The sequence below is a fragment of the Crassostrea angulata genome, chromosome 2, assembly GCF_025612915.1.
Source record: "Crassostrea angulata isolate pt1a10 chromosome 2, ASM2561291v2, whole genome shotgun sequence".
In the NCBI taxonomy this organism is placed as follows: domain Eukaryota; kingdom Metazoa; phylum Mollusca; class Bivalvia; order Ostreida; family Ostreidae; genus Magallana; species Magallana angulata.
In genome coordinates, this window is record NC_069112.1 from 20278598 (window position 1) to 20284597 (window position 6000).

At 32.8% G+C, this 6000-nt stretch overlaps 1 long non-coding RNA gene across 1 annotated transcript; it reads left to right on the forward strand.

Moving 5' to 3' along the window:
- Positions 1–3277: 3277 nt before the first annotated feature.
- On the forward strand, positions 3278–6000 carry LOC128170589 (uncharacterized). Its single transcript, XR_008241867.1, has 3 exons — positions 3278–3611; positions 4077–4156; positions 5912–6000. It is a non-coding gene; the product is annotated as an uncharacterized LOC128170589 (long non-coding RNA).

Here is a 6000-nt window from a genome sequence, read left to right on the forward strand (position 1 = left end):
ATATTATAGCTTAGAAATTTTATTTCATCATTTTCCCATATTTCAAATACATAGCTCTTCTTCATAAGGAGATTAAAATAGTCTAAAATTGATCTCGACCATGGAGCCCTCTTAACTGTCTTTCGTTGGGAATCTAATTATTTATATTGGTGCCTTCTTAACGTTTGTGAGCTTTTTCTTTTTTGCTTGTTAGTTTCTTATATACCAACGACAGCGACGTTTAATGTTCAAAAGCAACAACAACAAGCCACGAGATGATGTATTATTAAATACTCTCTTATTTAAAATTTAATTTTACATGCGTCTCTGTAAATAAATTCTGCACAAATGACGTCTGTTTAAAACATTGAAGACATTCTTAAAGGGGCATGGTCACGATTTTGGTCAAATTTTATTTTTCTGTTTTTATCATTTACAAAGCTTTAAGAATGCATTTCTAATGATCAAATGAAATTTGGGTGCCAGTCGATGAGTTTTAAGCAAGATACAGGGCTCACAATTCTTCGTCTGGTAAACAAGGCTCATGCCCTGTTTTTGTTTAATTAGGTTCAAAATACCAGCAAAAAATCTTTTTCAAGCTGATTTGTCTATCTTTTTTTTATTCCTTTTAAGCATAAATAAACAGTTCCTAACGTTTAACACATTTATTTGAGGTCTAACACTGGAATTTTCACTTCAACATTAAAAATGTAAACAAACGCTTTGTTTACATAGCGAAGAGTTGTAAGCTCTGTAACTCGCTTATAACTCAACAAATGACTCTCAAATTTTGGTTGCCTATAAAAAATGTCTCACTGAAGCATTGTAAACATTAAAATCAAAAAAAAAATTGACCAAAATCGTGACCATGCCCCTTTAAAGCAAAGTGGATTAAACGAAGAATTGAATATAAGGTGAATAGGATAAATACGATCAATATGTGTAAATAAAAAAGTTTTGATGATATCACATTTTTTCAAAGAATTATATTTTTTTTACATAATATAATTATTAGAAATGAAAGAATGTTTATAACATAAAATTCGATCAGAATAATCCAGTTGTGTTAATGAAAAAAATTCTAAAGAGAAATAACTGATAAATGTAATTTGTACAACGGTATATTCGTAATGTTTGAAATTATCAATGAAAAAGTGGATTTTATTATCCACTGAACATAAAATGTTGGTAATAAGAACCTTTATGAGATTTGTTGCTAATGCAATGAACCTAGTAAGGTTTCTACTCGATTTCAATTTTTATCAGAAACAGAAAGTTGAGTGATTTTTAATGCGAATTACGAAACCTACTGATTTATACAGGAGCGGATCCAGGACAGCTTTCTAGTCGGCGAGGGATCACGCCTTGTCAATCACCTTGACAACTTCCTTCAAGGCGCACAGCGGAGCTGCTGGTACTCCTCCTATATATAAAACGTTTGTACATAAAATACCATTCCCACATAAATGTGATGAGAAATGAAATTATTGATACGATTCCATTGATGCGTTAACCCGCAGTGTGAATATTAACTGAAGGAGCAAATTTCATATGCGCTAAACTGAGTGTATTTTGGAATTTTTAAAAAACTACGTAGATCAATGACGTTTCTTTAACACAATTCATATTGATTCATATAATTTTTTATTAATTGTTCTATTTACGGTTTCAACAGCACAGCTTCTAATCATTTTGTTTTTGTAACCAATAGTCAACAAATACAGTGCAAACATTAAATGTCCACTGGTTAAAAAATATGATTCACAGAAACGAATGCTACACTGTCTGATTTTCAAAACATTTCTCTAGTGTTATTTGAATTCCCACATACAGTTTTTTGTACCAAAATTAAAAAAGTTCTCGTTAATCACTAAAAGCATAAAATGTTGCTTTTAAAAAGTCAAAATAAAGTGCTGTTTTTATAAGTCTCAGCAACCAGTGGGAAATACAGATTGACGTATCATAGTGGGTTGGGGGTGGGGTTAAAACAGGGCCTATATTTATGTGGTAGTTAACATTGAACAGTTCAATCCAGTGAACTATCAATTTTTTAAAATCTGTTGCTGATTATTTAGTTTATTTTATAAATATTTGCTTCATGGTACCTGATCCTACCTCTATTTTTTGTTGACGGCCGTGTTTGTACTACTCCAGTTTCGTAATTTTCTTTTGGACTTTGGAACACTATCCGTTATCACCAGATAGCATGCAATGAAAAAATGACAATGACCATAGAGGTAAGATTAGGTGCCTAGGAGGAGTGAGCATCTTCTGCTGACCAGTCACACCCGCCGTGTGCTCTTTGTCGTAATCGGTAATACACAATAAAACAGGAGATGGGGTTTATGAAATAAAAATCACAAAACTATGCAAATGTTTTGAGTGATTCTTACAGAAGAAAAAATAAAAAAAATTAGATGATATAAAGAATAATAGTCTAGCTTGGTTATACATATATGTAAACTCTTTATTTTGACGCTAAAAATTTGTATATTTTATCATGATATTTTAATTTGTTGGTGTCTTAACGTCTAAACATTGAAAACAAGACGCCAGAAACGCATTGAGCATTAGTTAACCAATTTCAAATACAATACTTTAAAAAAGTATTACTTGTCACGTTCACAATTTTTTTTTTAAATTGACTTCAATATGTTTGGCCTGTGCATGTAAGTCGAAGCGCAAATCGCTATAAAATTCACAGCGCATTCGTAAATGTTTTTCATCTTCTATTACTCTATCTGTGCAATATTTACAGGTTCCAAAATCTAATTGTGTTATTGGTTTTTCATAATCTACATCACAATGTCGTTTTGTTTTAAATTTTATTAGAAAAATAGAACACTAATCAAAGGCAATGTAGTAGATTAAGAATAAAAGTCCTATTGAATGAAATGAGTGCTGTAATTATTCGTATCTCATAACAATATTGATTTTATTTTGAAAATTACAAAGCTTGAAGAAACATGCTAAAAAATCGTATGTATTATTCAGTGTTCAATCCTGGTTTTCTTTGCTTTTATTCAAAACTAACTGTTTTTTTCTGGTTCGATAATTCGAATCAAATAACTGTGTTTTATCATTCATTCAAGTTTGATTGGTCTAATAATGAATACCATTCACCAAAAGGGTAAAAACCTAGACATAATTCCGTTTATTGTTCAGCAGATAATCGCTTTGAAAGTACATTGAAATAGATACTGCGTCTTGAAAATAATCAATCATTTTATGGCGTATATAGTATATAAGCATGCACTAGCCCCCCAAAAAGCCTTTCTGAGGTAGTGGCCAGGCCAAATAGGAAAGAAATGGGGACAAATTTTATTCCCTTGTTGTCCTTCTTGTGGTTTTCCGCCCTTCAGGAAGCCAGAATATAAGAACCCTGAAATTGGCTCTGGACCCGAAATATACGTCACTGCTCCCTTTGTCAACCAAGTATTACATAACTGAACTCAGCAGTACGCCTCGTATGCTATGTTTCTTGATGTGTCTTCAACTGATTGATATCTGTGCTGGAACGGTGGTGAATACTGATGCCTTGCAATGTAAACTTATGAATTCACATTTGAACGGATTGATTCTGGACGTAAGCAACCCAGTGCCCGGGTGGTCATTCTGGGCTGTTGAAAGCGGTATGGCTTTTTTCTGTTTTAAACGCAGATTTACATTATTACAAGCCGATTATTTCATATTTCATCTTTTTAACCTTTACTTTCTAAAAATAATCTATTGAACACTCAAAGACAGTTGTTACACGTAGTATTAACGTTTGCAATAAAGACATTCTCATTTTTTGTCAAATACCTACCGAAAAAAGCAGAATATTATATGTATCCGTGTTTTTTAATTAAAGGAATATCGGTATGTATTAAAAAGACATTAATTGCATTGCCCGTTGCTATTGCCTTTTTTTTTTATATAAGATACAACCTTCTTATCAGACCAGGAGGTTGATAGAGAGTAAACGAGGAAAACCAAATTCTATTAATGTTAATTTGTCTAAGATGTGAATCTATTAATGTTAATTCATTTGTCAAATTTAGTCGCCAGTGAATCTTTACAGGAAGATATACATGATATCTCACCCTTTAAATTAGGTTGTGCCTCTGGTTGGACGGCCTACAACGGACATTGCTACATCAGAATAAGCACTCAACTCAGCTTTTATGATGCTCATGTAAGTTTATTTTTCAATCTGACTCGAAAATTAATAAAATGTTTTCAATAATTAATGGACCATTTATCATAAAAATTGCTTTATCAGAATAAGCACTCAATTCACTTCAGTGATGCTCATGTAAGTTTGTTCCTTAATTTAACTTGAAAAAAAACCCTTCTTCAATACTTTATGGATCATTTGTTTATACAAAAAGGTCTACTGATCTAATGTGTATATTAACTGTGATGTTTGAAAGTATTGAATGCTCAATGCTGACATAATGTTATGTCTTGGAATTAGATAATACTTTTACTGAACTAAAGCCCATTTCACAATTGGCGCACGAGCACTATGCAACACTTTGCGATCGAAAGTGTTTAAGCTTCGCACGAGCTGTTGCATACGTTGCACGAACTCTCGCATTCGTTGCATGCGTTTTTATGGTCGCATCAAGTCTCCTCTAAATAATGGACGAGCTATTGCATACGTTGCACGAACTCTCGCATTCGTTGCATGCGTTTTTGTGGTCGCATTAAGTCTCCTCAAAATAGTGGAAATGCACACTATTCAGACGCAACCGAATGCGACCAAAATATTGCAATGCAACGCGTGTATATTACTACGAGCGTGTTTACAACGTTTTGTGTACTTGCAAGAGTGATGCACGATTTTCAAAGATCGAAAGATAAATCGCACCTGTTTATGCGTGTGCTAGGCGACCATGAGGCTGTTGCATAAAGTGGTTTATGTAATCTTGCAAAGATTTACTATAATTGCAACATTTATCGGTTTCAGTTCCTATGCTTTGTCTCTAATGTATACTGGATACAGGGTTAATTTCGCCCCGTGATATTTTCGCTTCTACTTACGTTTTTTGCCTCGTCTTGAATTCGTCTTCTCAGTATTTTGGTAAGAGATAATGTGAGACATTGGAATTTATTGCAGAGCCGTTTGAATATTGCTTTCAGAATAATTCCTATAACAGATTAAAATCGTGTTAAATTTTCTGTTCATTTTGTCCTCGATATTGTTTTAAATATTAAGCAATCCGAAGCAAACGTTATTTTTAACATAATTGTTCTCTGCTGTAGTCATTTTCATCGGCAATCTAAACCGATCCGAAAGTTCTGGGCCATTTCTAACCAAACTTTGAAGTTTTTTCTCTACTGAATATTCAGCAAAGGTCCAGGGTTTGGGTCAAATCAAGAGGTCAAGATCAATACACAATTCTTAATAACGCTAGAATTAAATGGAAATCGGACAGCCCAATGACAAAGCAAATGATGGATTTATTTCATAAGAAATAAATATTATACTAAGTGATCACTCATATTTTTACCCAGTGTATATATCAACATGCCCAAAACTATTTTTGGCATGTAAAGTGCATGAAAAGCTACTGCTGTTATATCACTATAACACATACTGGGTAAATAATGTGTTTTATTAAGGCGCCATTAACGTTTATCGCTAAGTAGAAACATCACATGCGAAAGTCAAAATTTTTCCATTAAGTTGAACGTATTCTTAATAATGCAATTATCTTAGGTTAAAATCGGGTTTGCAGACAAGGCAATATGTTAAAAAAATATTAAAAGGTAACTTACTCAATTTTTATGCACACTGCGTTGCAATTCTGAGACTAAGTCTTTCACAAAATAATGTTTTAATTTATAACATAATAGATGAATGAATTACACGCCAGCACTCTTTGTACTAAAGGAATTTAAATGTATATGATAATTATTATGACATTAGCATTTTATGATGTAGACGCATTGTCAACAGTTTGCCGCATACTTGGTTGAAATCAACGACCCAAATGAAAACACCTGGATCACACAAAATTTGCTAAAGGACTT